Raw genomic sequence first — 22,234 nt, forward strand, 5'->3', positions numbered from 1 at the left:
AAGACATGGTCTACTGTGGAATATTACTTCCCAAAGCCTGACTTTTCCCTTCTAATATCTTCATCAAGAATACCTTCAATGCATATGTAGTTATTCTAACAATTGTTTATAGATGAAAAAGCAAGCATATGGACTGGTAGTTATTGACATTCTCTCAGTCACTCTCATTTTAGTAAAAATTAAATCCAAAGCTTTATTCCAGTCTTATACATCTTCCATGTCTTTATGTGCCTTCACAATTGATCCCTTATTGGCTTCAAAATGTCACCTCCTATATATAGTAATGTCCTCTACATTTATTCTGTCTATTTCCACTAATTTTTCTTTGGTTTTTATGACACCATTTCCATTTCTACCAAAAACGCATCAAAGATTGTGATATTGGTGTTCAAATGTGGTAATTCTCTTGTCCTTGACGATGAAAAGAATGTTGTAAAAATTATCATAGATCTTTCCCATTTTTCATCTGTCTGTTGCCCTCTTTCCATTTTTATCCCTAACTGTCCTTGAGATGACTTTGCCTGATTATATCAAGATTTCCTTCTACCTGTTTTTTCTTCTGCTTCTTGTTTTATTCAGCAATATTGCTCATCATCTTCAACCATCTTTCTCTTTAAGAGGTTGCAAATGGATTTATATTCTAAGCCCACCCTGCTCTTGGTTGCCACATAACCTTGCTTGTCAAGACAAATAAGTGTTTGCTAACTTAAGGTAGCTTTTAAGTTCATTTTGGCTCCTCCTTATAGCATCTGATTTGCATCAGTTGAATTTCTTTATGAAAATGCTATCACATTGTCAATTTCCATCTCTCCAGTTATTTTTCAATCTTTGGCATTAATAACTTCTTTATATAGGTCAAACTAAAGTTTTCCTTATTACATATCTTTTACTCATTTGTATTCTCTCTTCTAGAACTGTATTAATTTTGACCTTTGTTCTAACAAGTCAGTGGTCTAATTGTACACAGAGACAGGTGATTCAGGAATAACTCCCACATCAGGAAAAAGTCATTTCCCATATGTTAAAATGAAATGATATCATTTTTGTGATGGTATTTGATGTTCATCATGTCCAGGACTTTCCAATTCAAGTATTATTATTGCTAAATTAAATGACTTGTCCCAGGTCACAAAGATGGTTAGAATTAAAGCCTCAGACCAAGATTTCCTGAATCCAAATCAGGAAGCACTGTGTCTATCACTCAGTGACTGCCCTTCCCCCTTTGCTTCAGTGAATTCATTTAACCAAACTTTGGGACACAAGGCTCTGGTCTTCTTTCCAGGACATCACCAGCACTTGACTCTTTAAACCCAGGTTATAGTCCTGTCTGAATCATAAGAACAGCTTCCAATTCTATAGAGGTTTTAAGCTTACAAAGCATTTTCCCCACAACAGTCCAGTGAGATAGTGCAAGTAGTGTTGTTCTGTTTTACAAATGGAGAAAGAGAAGTCAGAAAAGTGAAGTGATTTACAGGGTCCCACAAGTAATAAATGCCAGAGCTGGGGTCGGAACTCAAGTTTCATTGATACCGTATCATGAACTCTTTTCACTTTATAATCTCAGCCCTTCTCGATCAATTGCCTGAACATCCCAGTAGGGGGAGTCTGAATTAGCTCGAGGCTTCAAGGCTCATCAGTGTGTGGTTCTAGTGGAGAAGTTTGCTCCTCCAAGAAAGAAAGAAACTCCTTAATGATGAACTGGAGATGAGCTTCCTAAATAAATAAATAAGATTATTAATATGTTTTGTGTTTAAATGTCCTGGAAGGGCCTAATGAGCCATGCATGAGAAAGATGAAGAGCTGGGAATTTGCATTCATATTAGTATTATTAATATTATTAATAATTATAATCAGTCTCATTTCCATAGAGTGTAAAAAGTTTACAAAGTGCTTTTTTCTCACACAATGGGTGAGCAAAGAGGGCAAAGTATTATTAGCCCCATTTTACAGATGAGGAAACTGAGGCTCCAAGAAGTGAGGTGACTTGCTCAAAGTCACACAGTTAGTTTTAGTGCCTAGAACTAATCCCTTCTTTGGTGGACCTACCTCCTTTGCTATTTACATGTCCTAAAACAAGTCACTTTTCCACTCCAGAACATAGATTGCTAAATTTCACGAAGGAAGCCTTTCTGGCTAGCCTTGTGCTATACCCAAATACCAATTCAATCCAATTCAATAAACATTTATTAAGTGCTTACTATGTGACAGGAACTGGGAAATATCAGTCACTCAAGGAGATGCTCCACAAGGAACAGGCCTGGGCCCACTCAATCCCCCCTCTCTATTTCACACTCTGCTACAAGAGATACCCTGAAGTCCATCCAATAGAGCTTCTGTGCTGCCCCCCCCACCCCAAACAGGCCACATTTGCTCCTATAACAACAGTTATACCTAACACACTCCCCACCCCCTTTCTAGATCTGTACAAATCCTTATTGACCTCTCTAGACTTAAGTCCTAACTAAAATCCCACCTTCTAGAGGAATCCTCCCCTAACCCTTCTTAATTCCAGTACCTTCCCTCCTTTAATTATTTCCTATTTTTCTTGTAGATAGCTTTCTTTGTATATATTTGTTTGCTGCCCTGTATATATCTGTTGTCTCCCCTGTTAGACTGTAAATTCCTTGAGGGCAGAGACAGTCTTTTGCCTCTTTTTGTATCCCCTTGGCTAGGCCTGGCCCATAGTAAGTACTTAATACTGATTGATTGGTTGATTAATTGATTGATTGATATCCTACATGAAGCTTTCTTCTTGGAGAAGCCATTCAGTGGAGCCAAGGAGAGACATAGAAGAGGAAGTACTGTGAGTTGCACTACCCATCATTACCATTCTTTCCCTCTTGAAATTAATTTGCATATATTTTGCATTTATTTATATTTATATTTTATCCCCCAATAGAATGTAAATTCCTTGAGGGCAGGAGTTCTCTGCTTTTATATGCTCAGGTGTTTAATAATAGTTGTGGAATTCTATTGAATTGAATTAATTTATATAATCTGCCAGCACAAACAAGTATGCTAATCATCAAGTGCTAAAGGGAAACCTTGCCCCTTCCCAACACACACCCAGGCCTTTTTTTCCCCAGGGTCTTCTGGAGATAATACCCTGAGCCTCTACTACTTCAAGAGGAAAGATTCTAATGGAGGAATTTCAGACAAAGAGAAGGTGAACATAAAGTGTCTTCAACTGGGTCTGAGATGAAAGATATTAGATAAACCTAGGGCCAAGAACATTACCCACCGTGGAGCAAGGACTGTATTGTACCCTCCTTATTCCTGCACTGACATTTACTTCCACTCCCATGATCATAGGCCAATATATTTTGGAACAGAAAGGGGTTCTAGAGGTCATGCCATTCAACTCCCTCGTTCTGTGAGCCCTGGATCCCAGACCCCCAACCCTAGAGAATATCTTTATCTTCTCTAGCCCACAATCCTATTTCCTGAACCCTATGTGACCCCCCCCCCCATATACCCATTGGTTTTTCATATTTGCTTTTCCCTTGGTTTAGGGCTTTCCTTCATTTTTAGATGAGGAAAGTGAAGCTCAGGAAGATGATGTGATTTGCTCCAGGTCACAAAGGTAATTCAACTTAATAAAGGTTTAGATAGTTGCTTCTTCAAGCAAGGCACTGAGCTAGGTATAAGGATCCAGAGGAAAAAAAAATGAGACTATCTCTTGCAGAGCCATGACTGAACCCCATATTCAAATCCAAATAACTCCAAATCCAGTGTTCTCTCCATGCTTCTCACTCTCCCCTCCCAAAAGTTCCTGAGATTCAGGGTGTCTGGGTGCTTCCCTCATATTCTACACCTCCAGGCTACACAGTGACAAAATTTCACTGGGCTGGACTTGCAGTTCCCCTCCCCCTCTCCCCTTGCAAAGGCCAATCTGTGTGATTTTTTTTTGAGTCGTCATGGGAACCACTTTATCAAAAGGCCACATGCACAGGATAGAAACTGATGTCTAGAAGGTCAAAGACATCCAGGGAAAGCAAAGGACTGGATTAAGGATTAAGGAAATAGTGAAGGGAAACTGCTTTTTTTGAACACTGAAACTTAGTTAATGCAGAGAGATAGAAAGGAAGCATGGATGAGTAGGGAGGGCTGGATAGATGGAGAGTAAAGGGTAGATGAGGGGGGGCATAGATGAATGGGTTGATTAAAAAGAATGCAGGGTAGATAGAAGAGTAGATGGTGAGAGAAGGGTAGATGGATAGGAAGGGAGTGTGAGAGTGAAAGGTTCATGGCTACAACGGAAAGATATTTGAATTGATGAATTCATTGTGGAAAGGGCAAATAAAAGTCTCTCAAAGAAATATTAACCCCCCCAACAATAGGCTCTTGCCAGCTACACTAGAAAACTGCAGCACTGTAATACCGGAGGAGGCACAACAAAGTGGGAAGCAGGAAACCCGGCATCTTGTTCCAATTCTACCATTGACTTGTTGTATGACCTTGGGAACATCATTTGCATCTCTAGGACTCGGCTTCCTTCTTTACAGAACAAAAGGAGAGAGAGAGGGAGAGTCAAACTAGATGATGTTTTAAGGTCCTTTAGATTTTATAATGATGTGATTCTTATATTCTGTGATTCATCTCTAAGATTCTATGATTCTGTCATTCTATGATCCTCCTTAGGCCTCTTTGAGGCTGACTGAGAGCAGAGCAGTGATACTCACAGCCAGCATTCTAATGAGGCATTCGAGCCGGAAGTCATTTAGGCATATACACTGGATTGAATGCACTCCAACTTGTACAAAATTAACTGCTATCAGGGCAGAGGAAAGAGAAAGAAAGACAGTTCCTGGGTGTCATATGAGGAAAGGTTTTTTCCACCAAAAATCAACACTGAGTTGCATTCCTAAGGACACTCTCGGAAACTTCAGAAATTAGAGGAGTCTTTGTTCTTCTCCCAAACCTCCTCCCTCCTTTCTTTTTCTTTGCCTTTCTGTTGCTTCTCCTCCTCTTACTTAGAACCTGTCTCCAAGTCTGCAGAACACAAACATGTGAAACACTACCCACCCCTAATGCCCTACAGTACACCCACCCATTTGGGGGGAATTTTCAGACAAATAAGCAAAATGGATCATAAAGTTACAGGATATCAAAGCTAAAAAGAAATTGAGAGGTCCCTTTAGGGGAACAGAAAAAGGTTGGGGCTGGGAATTTGGAGACCTGGGCTTGAGTTTCAGTTCCCCTTTTAACTATGTTACTTTGGAAAAGTCACTGCTCATCTCTAGGACTCAGTTTCCTTCTCTGTGTTTGGCCTAGACTGTTTTGAAAATGTCCTACAGGGGCACCTAGGTGGCTCAGTGGATAAAGCACCTGCCCTGAATTCAGGAGGACCTGAGTTCAAATCCGGCCTCAGACACTTGACATTTACTAGCTATGTGACCCTGGTCAAGTCACTTAACCCTCATTGCGAAGAAGGAGGAGGAGGAGGAGGAGAAGAAGAAGAAAAGGTCTTCCAACTTCTGTGTTCTTTTTTCTAAAATGATCTCAAGCTCTAACATTCTATGTTCTAAAGCTCTTCTGATTCAAACATCCTATGTTAGACAATCTCTCTCAGACTCTGATTCTTGAAAACTACAGTATACACTGGACCATAGCTGGTCTGGGAAATGATAGAGAAAAAATAATCTCCTTGTAGCAACAGATCCTGAAACCCTTCTTGGACATTTCATGCCTCAGCAACAGAGTTCAAGAAAAGATATAAACTGGTTTCTGTCCTGAACTCAACACACCTTTGGAGAAAACTCATTCAGCCCAAATTACAATTTCTTAGGTTTGCCAATATACTCCTCTCAACGTACCTTCATGCTAGTTTGTTCTTAATGTAACTCCTTCTTTGGGGATATTCCCATTAAGACTTATTAGAACCCTAGATCTTACCCAGAGTTCCCCAGGTTCCCAGGGCTTTTAACCTTGGTAAGGAGCTTCCTTCTTGGAAAAGGCATTCAATGGAGTCAAGGAGAGGCATAGAAGAGAAAGTACTGTGAGTTGCACTGGTCCCTCCAAGTTTTTCATATGAAACTGATTGGGAACTAGGGTACCGGGCACCACTTTTACAAAAGAAAGTTGGGGAAAGCAAGCAGAACTGAGATCTCTTATAATACATGAAGGTAGGGTGAGATATGATGGGGTAAATCAGCACAAGCATAGCACAAGCATTCTAGAATAGAAAGATGACTAGGAACCAGTAATTACAGCAATTAATGAGATGATTGAAAGCCAGTCCTTAGCACCCACCTTCCACTGGGTTGCCTTAAAGTGCTGCCCATGAAAGCCATCCTTTATTTATCTGCCCAACTACTTCTCTTCCCATTTATCTTCTGACCACTTAGGGGAAGAGAATTGAAGAAAAAGTAGAGAGGTTTTGTTGCCTGGTTGATTTCCTAGCCATCAGAGCCTACAAATGGAAGTCTGATACCTTATTACTTTAAAATTCTCATTTGTTCTCTTATGCTATTTTAAATTGCTACTAAAATATACAGACACAACAATAATTTGTGCCCAAGCATGTGACTATGAAATTTGGAGATTGAGAAAGAGGAAAACAACACAAAAAGGAGAGATTTTCCTCAGCTCAGACTGAGTTTGGGAGTGGGCTGATTAGAGAGGGAAATTGTTGTAATAATAGTAATCTGTGTGATAACCATACCCCATACTGCTCAGAACACAAAGAGAGATTATTGAGGAATTGAGACAGTAGCAGTGAGAGGTGGAAACTGGTCTGTTTGTCCAGGTAAACATATACTGCATATAGCACACAGCCAAACACCTCTCTAGCTATACTAACAATGGCTCTGGGAGGGAAAGAGGATAAGAATTATTAACCCCATTTTGTAGAGCAGGAAACTGAAACTCAAATGAATGAAGGGATATTCTCAATATCGTAGAGTAAATCAGTGTACAGACTTTTAACTCTCAACCCAGGAGTCTCTGCTCACTGCCTCTCTAGTTGCCTCTCCCATAGCTTTTTGTGAGTTTATTATCATGACCCAAATCAAGTTATAGGATAAAACATCACAGTTCAAAAAAGACTAATTCCCATTTTGCCATGCTTGAAAAACAAGCAAATACATGACAATTAATGTGAGTATTATTAGCATTTTACAAATAGGGAAGTTGAGTCTCAGACATTGTTAAGTTAATCACTCAGCATGAGAGTTGAGACCAGAAACCATATCTCATGACTCTGGGATCCATCACGCTTTCCAGTAAATCACAGTACACAGATTCAGAATCAGTTGATAGGAAACTAGACTTCTAAAACCTATATTCTATTTGTTTCCTAGAAAGTGACTTAACTTGTGTAGTTAGACCAGTCGGCAATCATTTTCTCAGCATTCACAGGATATATAATAAAGCAGTAATATAGTACTAGGCATCTAGGTGGCACAGTGAATAGAATACAAATCGTGCTTCAAATAATAATTAGCTGCATGACCCTGAACAAATCACTTAACTTCTCTGAGCTTCAGTTTCCTCATCAGGAAAAAATGGGGCACAAATGTCTCCTAGCGTTGTGATGAGAGTCGATTGACTTAATAGGTAAAGTGCTTTCTTTGTAAGCCCATAGTCAGGAAGACCTGAGTTCAAATCCAACTTCAGACACTTACTAGCTGTGTAACCTAGGACAAGTCACTTAACCCTATTTGACTCAGTTTCTTCATCTGTAAAATAAACTAGAGAAGGTAATGTCAAACCATTTCAGCATCTCTGCCAAGAAAACCCCAAATGGGGTCAGGAAGAGGCAGACATAACTTAAAAAATGACTGAATAACAACACTTGTTGTTGTTACCCTAGACTCATAGGATAATAAGATTTAGAGATAATAATAGCCAATATTTATATAGTGCTTACTATGTGGCAGGCATGGTGCTAAGTTTTTACAAATAAAATCTCATTTAATCCTCACAATAAGACTGGGAGGTAGTTACTTTCATTATCTCCATTTTACAATTGTAAAAACTTAGGTAAACAGAAACAGAGGTTCAGTAACTTGCCCTGGGTCACACAAGTAGTAAGGGCTGAGGCTGGATTTTAACTCAGGTCTTTCTAACTCTAGGCTTGGCCACCATGCCATCTGGCTGCCCTTTGATATAGGCTAACCCTCTCACTTTACCAATAAGGAAATTGAAGTCAAGAAAGGTTGCATTACAGTAAACTCCTTGAAGACAGCTTTTTTTTTTCCTAAATGTGCCACTGCAATGTGTAGTAGGCACTTTAATACTTGTTGAATTGAACGGAATATAAATGACTTGCCTAAAGCCACATAATAACATTGCTGGGATTTAGACCCTGATCCTCCAAATTTAGTGTCCTTTCCATCCACAATGAATGTCACATATGGTCACTAACCTGCTTCCTGGGCACAGTTCTTTCACCTCATGAAAGTTACTGAAGTAGAGGGAGTCCTGGACAGAGAACCAAGAATCTTAATTCTAATCTAGGCTCCTCCATTTCACAATGAAATAATTAAGAAATCAAAAAAGCTAAGAGTTGGAAGGGCACATAGGAGCTCTTCAGTCCTGAACAAAGTCTCTTGCTACAACATTGCCAGTCAGTGGCCAGCAAGTTTTTGTTTGATGGTGGTAGTAGAGTAGACCCAAGTCTACCTGGGGTCACTCATTCCTCTTTTAGGAAACTCTAATCATTAGGAAGCTTTTCCTTAGACTAAGCCTAAATTTTCCTCATTGAAATACCTACCCATTGTTCCTTGTTCTTCCTTTTCAAGCCAAATAAAATAAATTTAATCCCTCTTCCATAAGTTTAATCATTTTTTCAAGTACACAAAAATCATATGACTCTCTTCTTCTCCATGGTGACTAATTATCTCCAGTTTCTTAAAATGCTGTTCATATGGTATACTTAGAGAATCCTAGAGAAGCAACTAAAAAACTACTTGAAACAATTAACAACTTTAACAAAGTTGCAGGATATAAACTAAATCCACACAAATCATCAGCATTTCTATGCATGACCAATAAAGCACAGCAGCAAGAGATAGAAAGGGAAATTCCATTTAAAGTAATTGTAGGGAGCAGCTAGGTGGTGCAGTGGATAAAGCACTGGCCATGGATTCAAGAGGACCTGAGTTCAAATCCAGCCTCAGACACTTGACACTTACTAGCTGTGGGACCCTGGGCAAGTCACCTAACTCTCATTTCTCTGGGAAAAAAAATTTTTTTAAATAATAAAAAGTAAAGTAACTGTAGACAATAAAAAAAAATTGGGGAGTCTACCTGCCATGACAAATCTAGGAACCCTATGAACACAATAACAAAACAGTTTTCACACAATTAAAATCAGATCTAAATAATTGGAAAAATATCAATTGCTCATGGATAGGCCAAGCTAATATAAGAAAAATGTCAATTCTACCTAAATTAATTTACTTATTCAGTGCCATGCCAATCATATTACCTAAAAATTATTTTATAGAGCTAGAAAAAATAATAACAAAATTCATCTGAAAGAATAAAAGATCAAGAATATTAAGGGAACTATGAAAAAAATGCAGAGGAAGGTGGACTAGCCATACCAAATCTAAAGCTATACTATAAAGTGGCAGTCATCAAAACTATGGCTAAGAAACACTGGCTAAGAAATAGAGCTGTGAATCAGTGGAATAGGTTAGGCACAGGAGACATAGTTGTAAATGACTATAGTAATTTACTGTTTGATAAACCCAAAGACTCCAGCTTCTGGGATAAGAACTTACTATTTGACAAAAACTGCTGGAAAAATTGGAAGATAGTATGATAGATAATAGGCATAGACCAACATCTTACCAAAATAAGGTCAAAATGAGTACATGATTTAGACATCAAGGGGGATATAATAGGTAAATTAGGAGAGGAAGGAATAGTTTTTACCTCTCAGACTTATTGAGAGGAGAAGAATTTATGACCAAACAAGAGATATAGAATATTATGAAATGCAAAATGGATGGTTTTTATAACATTAAATTTAAAAGGTTCTGTACAAACAGAAGCAATGCAGCCAAAATTAGAAGGGAAGCAGAAGCCTGGGGAACAATTTTTACAGCCCGTGTTTCTGATAAAGACCTCATTTCTAAAATATATAAGGAGCTAAATCAAATTTATAAGAATGCAAGTCATTCCCCAATTGAAAAATGGTCAAATGATATGAAAAAGCAATTTTCAGATAAAGACATCAAAGTTATCTATTGCCATATGAAAAAAAAATGCACTAAATCACTATTGATTAGAGAAATGCAAATTTAAACAACTCTGAGGTACCACCTCACATCTGTCAGATTGGCTAATATGACAAAAAATTAAAATGATAAATGTTGGAGATGTGGAAAAATTAGAACACTAATGCATTGTTGGAGTTGTGAACTGATCCAACCATTCTGGAGAATAATTTGGAACTATGCCCAAAGGTTTATGGGGTTGTACATACCCTTTGACCCAGTAATGCCACTGCTAGGTCTGTATCCCAAAGAATCATAAAGAAGGTAAAAGAACCCACATGTACAATAATATTTATAGCAGCTCTCTTTGAGGTGGCAAAGAATTGTAAACTGAGGGGACACCCATCAATTGGGAAATGGCTGAACAAGTTGTGGTATATGAATGTAATGGAATACTACTGAAAATGATGAGCAGACAGATTTCAGAAAAACCTGGAAAGACTTAAGTGGACTGATGCTGCGTGAAGTGAACAGAACCAGGAGAACATTGTACACAGTAAGAGAAACATTGTGCAATGGTCAACTGCGATAGACTTAACTCTTCTCAACAAAATAATGATCCAAGACAATTCCAGAGGACTCATGAGGGAAAATGCTCTCCACATCCAGAAAAAAGAATAGTGGAATCTAGATGCAGATTGAACCATACTGTTTCTCCTTTTGTTGTTGCTGTTTGTTTGTTTTTTGAGATGTTTCCCTTGTGTTCTGATTCTTCTTTCACAGCATGACTAAAGCAGAAATATGTTTAATGTTAATGTATATCTTTATATCAGATTGCTTTCTGCCTTCTAGGGGGGGGAGAAAGGAGAAAATTTTGGAACTCAAAATTTTATAAAAACATGTTGAAAATTATGTTTACATGTAACTGCAAAATAATAAAATACTTTTATAATGAAAAAGAAAGTAAATTAGAGATTAAAAAGAAAACTGATATTTATATAAAAATTTTTTAATTAAATAAATAATAAACCAAATGCTTAACAAAAAAAAATACTCATCATATACCAAAATCTCCAAGATCTTTATTACCCTAGTTTGTATCCTCTGGACACTCTCCACTTTGTTAATGTCATTCCTAGGACATTGGACCCAGAATTGAACACAATGCACTAGATGTGGCCCAACCAGAGCAGAAGACAAAGGAACTATTGCCTCTAGCTTGGGTACTATATACCCCTCTTATTACGGCCTAAGATTGTGTTAGTGGTTTTGGGATGTCAATATGAACAATAATGTTAACTCATATTGAACTTTTAGGACATTGCCTGAAAAAAAATCCTGGAGGGGGTCGATCTCTTCTCCAATCATACATCACCCATCTTGTGCTATTAAAGCAATTTTTCTTTAATCCAAGTGTGAGGTTTTACATTTATCTCAATTGGATTTCATCTCATTAATTAAAATGTAAGTTCTTTGCAAGTTGGGATTGTTTCCTTCTTTATACTCCATGATTAGTAGTCAGATAATCAATAAGAATTTATTAAATGCTTACTATGTGCCAAGCACTGTGCTAAGTGCTGAGGATAGATCAAAAGGCAGTCCCTACCCTCAAGTAGCTGACAGTATGATGAAGAAGACAATATGCAAACAGCTATATACAAATAATCTATATACAGGATAAACTGGAGATAATCAACAGAGGAAAGGTACTAGCATTAAAAGGGGAATCATGAAATGCTTTTTTTATATACTAGGATTTTAGCTGGGACTTGAAGGGATACAAAGAAGCCAGAAGGTTGAGATGAGGAAGGAGAACACTCCAAGGATCAGGGACAGCCAAAAAAATGCTGAGTTGGGAGATGAAGTATATTGTGAAAGAAACAGCAAGGTGTAGAGTAGGCACTTGAATGTTTATTAAGTGATTTCAACCCAGTTCTCTAGCTTTTCAAAATCTTGTAAAATCCTAGGTTCAAGTCTGAGCTCTAGAACTTCTTTGTGACTTTAGGCAGGTCATTTCAACTCAGGGGCTCAGTTTCCTCATTAGTAGGACAAGAGTTGGTTTGGATATGTTCTATAGAGTTCTGACATCCTGTGATTCCATGACTTCAGTGTAAAATATATTAGGTTTGGAGGCAGAAGAGCTGGGACTTGAATTGTAACTTTGCCACTTAATTTTATATTTCCTTATTCACTTATTAATACTTCACTTTAAAGTTTATAAAGACAACTCTGGGAGATAGATAACACAAATATCCATTCTAATTTTTCAGCTGGGAAAATTGAGACTCATAAAGATTAAATCATTTACCCAAGGTCACTCAGCTAGCCCATAGTAGGTCTGTAGTATGGTACAGTTGGAAAGAGTAGTTTTGGGAATCAGGGAACCTAGAATCCCACCCTAGCTCTGTCTCTACCTGGGTAACTTTAACAAGTTGCGAGATTGGTATGTCAGAGCCATGCTCTGTGACATGCCTTTCTCCCCATGAGAAGAAGTCCAAGGATTTCTCTCTTGGTTTCCCTTCCCCAGCCCCTAAATAAACTACTATCTTATTCTATTTGTTTTGTGTGGACACGATCGCTCCAAAAAACATCCAAATAAGGTCACAGGAAAATGCCCAGAGCAGCAAAACTCACAGAAGAATGTGCTGAAATCATCTTCTAACCAAGAACGGCTTGGAAGGTCAGAAGGAGGGAGCTGCTGTGCTGATACAGGAGTCAGGCCCAACCCCACAGTCACCCTGACACAGATCCAGTCTCAGGAAGTCCTCACCAGAGAAGGAGACCCCCAGAGCCTCTGAATCAGCTGAAGCACCAGTGTCTTCTGGAACTAAGCTCACAGTCTGGTGAGTGGGCTGAGCCCTAGGCAGGGGAGAGACTACAGGGGTCTATGCTGGTGCTAAGGCAGAACTTGGATTCTACACCCCTACTGAGAACCAGGTGGTAGACTCAAGTAGAAGTGGGGGAGGGGCACAGGCTCATAGGAGCTAACAACCACAACACACAAAGCTGGTTGATTAGCAAGTTGGTCTGGGGTCATCTAGGACCAGGAAACAGGCCGGGCGAGTGAAGAACCTGATCCTCCTTAAATCATACTACCTGGGACTTCTTAAGCTTGGGATACTGCAGCCTGGAAACAGTGCCCCACTTTAAGGAGCTAAAAGTCTAGTAAAAGAAAGGCAAGATGAGCCAACAGAGAAAGGTGAAGACCATAGAAAGTTTCTTCAGTAACAAGGAAGACCAAGGGGCACCCTCAAAGGAAGATGTCAACATCAGGGTCCCTATATCTAAAGCTTCCAAGAAAAATACAAATTGGTCTCAGGCCATAGAGGTGCTCAAAAAGGACTTTGAAGATAAAATTAGAGAGGTAGAGGAAAAAATGGAAAGAGAAATGAGGGTGATGCAGGAAAGACATGAGAAAAAAGTCAACAGCTTGAAAAGTCAAATGGAAAAGGAGGTACAAAAGCTCTCTGATGAAAATAATTGCCTAAGAATTAGGATTGAACAAATGGAAGCTAGTGACTTTATGAGAAACCAAGACACAATAAAGCAAATCCAAATGAATAAAAAAATAGAGGGCAATGTGAAATATCTTCTGGGAAAAACTGCCAACCTGGAAAATAGGTCCAGGAGAGATCATTTGAAAAGTATTTGTCTACCTGAAAACCATGATCAAGGAAAGAGCTTAGACACCATCTTCCAAGATATTCTCAGAGAAAATTGCCCTGAAATTCTAGAAGAAGAAGCTAAAATAGAAATTGAAATTGAAAGAATCCACCAATCACCTCCAGAAAGAGATCCCAAAAAGAAAACTCCTGGGAATATTATAGCCAAATTCCAGAGCTCTCAGGTCAAGGAGAAAATATTGCAAGCTGACAAAAAAGAAAGAATTCAAGTACTGTGGAGCCCCAGTCAGGATAGCACAAGATCTAGCAGCTTCTACATTAAAGGACCGGAGGGCATGGAATAGGATATTCCAAAGGGCAAAGGAAATGGGATTACAACCAAGAATCACCTACCCAGCAAAACTCAGCATTATCTTTCAATGGAAAAAATGGGACTTTAATGAAAAAGAAGACTTTCAGATATTTGTGATGAAAAGACCTGAACTGAATGGCAAATTTGACTTTCAAATACAAGACCCTAGAGAACCATAAAAAAAAAATTGGAGCTGGGGGACATACCTGGGGTCATACAGTGGGCAACTGTCTTATGTCTGAGGTCAGTTTTTGGCTGGGATCCCCCTGGGTCCAGGGGTGATGCTTTGTCCACTGTGTCACTTAGCTAGATGATAACATCTTTAGGGTTAAATTGAGGGGTGAAGGGAATTCATTGGGGGAGGGGGAAGGGAAGAAGTGAAATCCTACATGAAAGTAACAGGAAAAGGCTTATGGAGTGGGGGAAGAGATAGGAGAAGATCAGGGCAGTAAATGAATTTTACACTTATCAGAAAAGGCTCAAAGATCTTAAACTCGTCAGAGCTGCCTCAAGGAGGGACTAATAGACACACCCAACTGGGTGGAGTAATCTATTTAATCTGGGCAGTAAATGATCATAACACTCATTAAAATTGGCTCAAAGACCTCAATCTCATTAGAATTGGCTCAAGGAGGGACTAATGTACACACTCAATTGGGTAGAGTAATCTCTATAACCCTGCAGGAAAATAGGAGGGGAAGGGGATAAAGAGAGAGGGGCAAAAGAAGAAAGGGCAGAGTGGGGGAGGGGACAGACAGAAGCAAATCCCTTTTGAAGAGTGATGGGATGAAAGAAGATGGATAATAGAATAAATATCATGGGCAAGGGAATAGGATGGAAGGGAAATAACAATAGTAATCATAAAAAAAAGAAAAGGGGGGGAAATTGTACAAAAAATATTTATAGCAACTCTTGGTGGAGGCTAAGAATTGGGAATCAAGGGAATGTCCATCAATTGAGGAATGATGGAAAAAGTTGTGTCATATGATTGTAGTGGAATGCACTTGTGCTACAGGAAATGACAAACAGGATGATCCCCGAAAAACCTGGAAAGACTAATGAACATCAATGTATGGTGAAATGAGCAGAGCTGAGAGGACATTGTGCATGGTGACAGCAGTATTGTTCAATGAGTAATTGTGAATGACTTAGCTACTCTCAGCAGTACAATGATCCAGGACAATCCCAAGGAACTAATGAGGAAGCTTACTATGCACCCCTATAGAAAGAACTGATAAAAAGAACACTTGTAGATTGTACATATATAACCTGATTGTGATCTTGTGGAGGGGGGAGGAAAGGGAGGGAGGGAGAAAAATTTGGAACTCTAAAACTTTAATAATAATAATAACAATAACAATAATAATAATAAGTTGCTTAGTCTTTCTGGCAGGATAAGGTACTAGACCAGACACTGAGGTGCTTTCTCAAACTAAACTGCCAAGCATTCGGGTTGGCCATGTTGTTCAAATGCCAAACATACACTTGCCTAAAAGACTATTTTGTGGAAACTCACACAAGAGAAGCACTCACATGGTAGTCGGAAGAAGCAATACACTTTGTCTCTCTGAATTGATTACAGGACATGGGAGATTTTGGCACAGGACCATCCAGCATGGTGTTCCCTCATCAGAAAAGGTGCTGTGCTATATGAGCATGGCAGGATTTAAATAGTTCAAAAGAAATGCAAGATGCACAAATTTAGAGAATCCACTCCAAATGCTCACATGGACTATGTGTGCCTTACTTGTGGTAGAGTATTCTGAGCTTATATTGGTCTGATCAGCCACAGTCAGACATACTGTAACTTGATTCTAACATAGTGATGTCATTTTGCTCCTCTTCAAGAATGAAGGACAACCAACCAATTAAATCCTCTGGGCCTCAGTTGAATTGGATGACTTCTCAAACCCTATGTCAGCTCTATAATATGATGAATTCAGATTATGTGACATTATCCTCTGTTATATAGAAAGAGATGGAGATGGAGATGGAGATGGAGGGAGAGAGAGAGAGAGAGATAAAGATATTAGCAAACACTACCTGTGAAACATTGGAGCCACAAAAAGTAGAACATGACACCATCTTATTAAATAATTATGGAAAAAGCATCCATATTGAGAAAATAAGAAAATCTCAGGAGTCTGTCTTACCTTGAACAAGTCAATTCCCATCCAGGCTTTAGATTCCTCATCTCCAAAATGAGGGAGTTCAACTAGTAGGTGACCTCTACTAGTAGATGACTAGAGTTGAAAAGTAGTAGAGTTGAAAAGTCCTTTCTCTAAATCTCTAAACCTTAAATCTCTGCTCCCTCCTTAGAGTTTCTTCTCTCTATCCTTTGCCTTCTCCTTGTCTCTATCCCTCTTACTTTCCCTTTCTCTTCCCTCCTTCTCTTCAATCACTCTGTCTGTTGTCTTTTTCTCTACTACCTACCAACATGACAAGTCCCCAGAGTCTAAAAAGCCTTCCACTGATCCCTTCCATATCTCCATCTAGCTGTCATATAATATATTTTCTTCACTTCACTGCCAAATACCCAGAGAGAATATTCTCTACTCTCTTGCCTCCATTTCCTCACTACCCACTCACTTCTCCACTCCTCTGAGATCTAGCTTCTGATTTGACCATCCTACTCAAAATGTTCTCTACAAAATTACCAGTGATATCTTAATTCCCAAATCTGATGGCCATTTCTTAGACCTTATTCTTCTTGAACACTCTGCTAAATTCAACACTATTGACTACTTCCTCCCCCTACATACCTTCTCCTTCCTGGAACTCTTTTTAGGTTTCTCTCTCAGTTTCTCTCTACCTTTAGTCAATCAATAAGCATTATTAAGTTCCTCCTCTGTGCCAGAAACTGGGGTAAGCACTGGGGATACCAATAAGAAAAAGAAAAACAGCCCTGGCTCTCAAGGAGTTTACAATCTAATGTAGGAAGATAAGCCATAAAAGGAAACTAAGAAAGTGAAGGAGAGAGATACCAAGTGCAACATGGTAAAGAAGTCAAAGAAGTCCAAAAGGAGTATAACCAAGTGGGAAATTAAGACATCTGTTTCATCAACTCTTCTTCTCTGGTCATTTATCATATTCTTAATATCCTCCAAGCCTGTCTATGGTGCTAACTCAATAAACATTTATTATGTACTACTAGACATTACATTTGTAAAAGGCATTGTACTGGGGGCTGGGTATGTGAGAGAAAAATAAAATGGTCCTGCCCTCAAGAAGCTTACATTCTACTAGGGACAGAACATGTTTGCATATGAGTAAACACAAAATCTATGAGCATTAACAACAGGAATGGGCAAAATATCTCTCCGCACTCTCACTTGGTGACCTCATTTTCCATTATCACTTGCATTCAAGTGACTGCCAAATCTATAGACCTAAGCCAATTCTCTCTCTCGGGCAGTTCCTCACATCTCTAATTTCCTATTGGCTACTCCCTGCCAGATGTCTTATTGGCACCTGAAACTCAACATTTCCAAAACTGAATTCGCCTTCTCCTGACAAACTTGCCAGACACACATACCCATTTTTCTGTTGATAGCACCATTATTCCTCTAGCTACCCAGGTTCAAAACCTCGGGAGTCATTCCACATATCAAATCATTTACCACGATCTATGCATCCTGAACTTGGCATATCCTTCTCTACTCCTGAGCATTTGTTCAGGCCATTCCCTGTGAGGAATGTAGTCTCTCCTTATCTTTACCTTCTGAAATCTTTATCTTCCTTCAAGCCTCATATTAGATGCCACCTCCATGAAGCCTTCTCTGATACCTTTAACAGAGGCCATAAAGAGCATGTGATCAGTATGGATTTTGCCAAGGGGTGGAATCATAGAATCATAGCTCCAGAGTTTAGAAGGGATCTTAGCAGTCATGTAGCCCAACCACTTTACAGTTGAGGAAAGGAAGGTCCAAAGAAGAGAAATGGCTTTCCCACGGTCACAGAGAAAGTAAACATTAGTGTTGGAATTTAATCCGGGTGCTCAGACTCCAGAGCCAGTGCCTCTGGGTTTTTGTCTTTGGTTTTGGTTTGGTTTTTTAACTATGTAGGTCTCATTCCAGTTTCTTCAGTTTGCAAATGAAGAAAATAAAGACCAGAGAGGTTAAAGAACTAGCCCACGGTCACCCAGTGGCAGAGAAAAGACTTGAGCCCAGATGTCTTGGTATCCAGTCTCGAGTTCTTTCTCCACAGAGCCATACTGCCTCCCACTGTCTTTTCTGGCAAACTCTTTCGCAGAGGAATCAGATTCGTTTCACCTCCTCCAATTCTCCCTCCTTTCAAAGCTCCACCAGGCAGCAGGAGAAGATGTAATTAACAATCAGGTTTGTTAACATGAACACTCCGGACGTAATATTTAAAACATCGGAGCCGATTTAATTCGATACCAACGTGCGTTTCCTCGTTAAGCAGGAAATTTTTTTTTTCTGGCAGCAACACTGCAAATAGCTCTTATGAAAATGTTCAAAACACCATCTGGTCCTTAGCCGAAGTTCCGCAAACTCTCGCCTCCCACCTCCCCCACCCCTGAGAAGGTGCTGGTGACTCACCGCTTCTCAGGGGATCGGAAATTCCCGGGGAGGTGGCAGGATCGGATTTCCCGGGCTGTGCCCCGATTCCCCTGAGAAGGATTCCCCAGGAGTGCCAGGAAGCAGAGGGAATGTGGTTACAGGTGAGGGACGGTAGGACTTGGCCAAGATGTGGCTTCCCAAGAGTGTCCCGGCCAAGAACCAGACCTGTCACAAGTGAGGAAGAGTGAACATGTTGGGAAAAGAGATATAAAAGTATGCCATATCCCTGAACCAGACTGTAGCCAACTGTGGACAGGAACTGCATCAACCATAGGATGAAAGCATGAAAATCACATTGGACTGGAAATCAGGAGAGTTGCATCTAAAAATCTACCCCAACAGTTACTCACTGTATGACCTTGAGTAAACCACTTCACCTTTAAGAGGTTCTGTTTCCTCAACTACATGTAACCCTATCACCCCAAACTCTGAACTTACATGGAGTATATTGAATCCTGCTAGGTGGTGCAGTGGATAGAGCACTGGCCCTGAAGTTGGGAGGACCCGAGTTCAAGTCTCAACTCAGACACTAGCTGTGTGACCTTAGGCAAGCCACTTAACCCCAATTGCCCCAAACATCCAGGGCCATCTCCAGTCATCCTGATATATGTCTGGCCACTGGACCCAGACCGCTCTGGAGGAGAGAGTGAGGTTGATGACCTTGCACAGCCCTCTCTCATTTAAATCCAATTCGCTGCAAATCATGACATCATCCTGATGTCATGATCCTCTTCAAAAATGAAGGCCAGAAACAACAATTCACTCCAGGAAGCCACTCCAAAACCAGAATTTTTTGTTTGGCTTGTTATTCCCACCCCCTCCCCGAGTTTGTCCTCGTCCGCCTCATATAGCTTGTGCCAGGGTTTCCACAGATGGTATAACAGGGTTCCCAGCTCCTCTACAAGCACTCAAGGTAACCATGCAAATATTAAGTATGCAACAGCCTTTATTCCACCCCAGAGAAAAATGAAGAAAACACAAAGGACTCTTAGGAACCCATAAACAAAAGTGGAAAATACACAAAGGATTCACAATCACCCAAAAACAGTCAAAACAATTCTCCTCCCTCCCTGGCGAGTCCTCGTTTCCAAATGGGTCCTAAAATTCTCCATACTCAGTAGCACCTCCTATTTTGGACTCTGTTTGCATTGGAAAAGAAAATGGAGCTCCTAACTGATGACCACCTCAGCATTTCAGGGAGCTCTTCTTTCACCCTATAGAAACCCATAGAGACATCCTACTTTATGGTACTGAACCGAGGGTTTGCATTCCTCCAGAAGAGAAATGAACCATGTGACTGCTAGACCGGCAACCCCATCTCTCTTTGTGTCCATATCAACTGAATAACTAACTGTAATCTCAGAGTACAAACTCCAGTTCCCTCTCATGGCTTTTGGTTCATTTTCATTCTTCTCCCCATTTTGCAGAGCAAGGTACCTGATCCTCTTCTCTCAACAGGAGACAAACAGCTCAAGAAAATTTCCCTCTTTAGGTAGAAGTCAAGATTCCTGAACTCTCTAGAGGAGTGACACCCAGGAACTGTCCCCTGTGTGTTAAGGGAGCACAGGTCGGCCTGCCTCTGTCGTGTGCTCCTATAAGAACTCATAGTACATACACATCTTCTGCCCCCCAGAGGTTGTCTTCTTTAGGGCCAAGAAAGCCCATTCTCAGGTTTTTGTTTTCTGACCTGTGCTCAGAAAGGAGAAAAATACAAAAAGGAGTCAGATACAGGGCACCTAGGTGGCGCAGTAGATAGAGCACCGGCCCTGGAGTCAGGAGTACCTGAGTTCAAATCCGGCCTCAGACACTTAACACTTACTAGCTGTGTGACCCTGGGCAAGTCACTTAACCCCCATTGCCTCACTTTAAAAAAAAGGAGTCAGAAATGAGGGGTGCAGAAACTTTCCTCTTGGGGCATATGGGTGAGCACCTGCAGACTGTGAGAATTGTAAGATGACAATAGAATTGTGCTACAAGGCAACTATTAAAGGCTCTTAGTTAGAGATGGGAAGAAAGCAGAGAACCCACTTCTCAGGATGCCAGCATCGTCATCATCAATCATTAATCATCCTCATTGCTAGTATTTATATGGTACTTTAAAGCTTACAAAACACTTTACATGCTTTTTCTCATTGGAAGCAAAATAATGCAGGAGATAGATTCCATTATCCCCATTTTATATATGAGGAAGACAAGGCTGAGGAATTTTAAGTGAACTGTCCAGAGTCACACAGCTGTTGTTCAGGTAACAGATGGACAGACACCAAAGGGAAATGAGCAGCTCTGAAAAAAGCTCAGCAAGCATTAAGGTTTCTTCTAGTCTTCCCTGAATACCTCAGTAAATTTGAACTCAGGTCATGCTGATTCCAAGTCCAAAGCTCTAGCCACTTGTTTCACCAAAGGTATAAAAGGACAAAAAAGTCAAAATCTTTGTAAAGGAAAGCACAGAGCTGACCATCCAGCCTGGCTAGCCCCCCAAAGCAAGACAGACAAAGCAGTCTGTCTCTGGGCCCCTTGATGGAGGTTTTTAGTTTGATAGGACCTACCCAAGGCTGTCCTCTTCTGTTACAGACTTTGCGAGCCAGGAATCCCTTCCACATCACCAGGGAGAATCTTGGTGATGAAATCACGAAAACCATACAAAGTTCTCCAAGGACATTCTCACACTTCATCACCTGCAGAGCCCTATGAGGAAAGGGCTTATCCAAGGATTTGGTGACATTGACCCATCAAATGACTAAAAAGTAGCAGAACCAGAATAGAATCAGGTCTTCTGACCTCAAACCCAAGGTTTTAGCTCCAATAGGAAAGCAGTCGAGAGATGCCTGGGCTTGAGGGGGAAGCAGGGGAGAGGCTGGCAAGAGGCTACCAGGCTACTGGCACTAGTAGGACTGAAAAGGAGATGTCTAGGTAAGGAGGTAGAGCAGAGAGCCAGGGGAGTCTAGCAGGTAAAGATTCAGATAGGCAAGTGTTCATCATAGGAATGGCTCAAAACTAGCATGAGACTGCAAAAGCCAAGGCTTAGGGACAGAAATCCCAGTCATTTGAAGGACACAAGGAAAGACCTCAGTCCAGAAGAGCCTGGGACACTGAGCAAGAAAGCATGACAGAGATTCAGGTGCAGAGGGACAGGACTAACGGTACTAAAAAAAACCTCAGTGGATACTTGCTGTTTGACTGAGCAGGATGGGGAAATCCTAAAACTCTAAACAATCTATGTCCCTAATATGCTTTGCGTGACTTCATATGTATAACTGATATCATAGAAGCTAGAAGCATAAACAGAATTTGAATCTCAATTTTTAAAAAAATGAATGTTAAAAATAAATACATAAAAATTCAAAATTAACAATAAAATATATATCCCTGGCACAGAATTATAAGATTTAGAATTAGAAGAGAACTCAAAAGATCATTAAGCTTCCATATCTTATTCAACTTCTTCAAGGCCCTACCAGTAGTAAGCCACAGAGTTGGGAGTCAAACCCAGTTCTTCTGACTTCAAAT

This window comes from Dromiciops gliroides, chromosome 1 (assembly GCF_019393635.1).
Source record: "Dromiciops gliroides isolate mDroGli1 chromosome 1, mDroGli1.pri, whole genome shotgun sequence".
Taxonomy (NCBI): domain Eukaryota; kingdom Metazoa; phylum Chordata; class Mammalia; order Microbiotheria; family Microbiotheriidae; genus Dromiciops; species Dromiciops gliroides.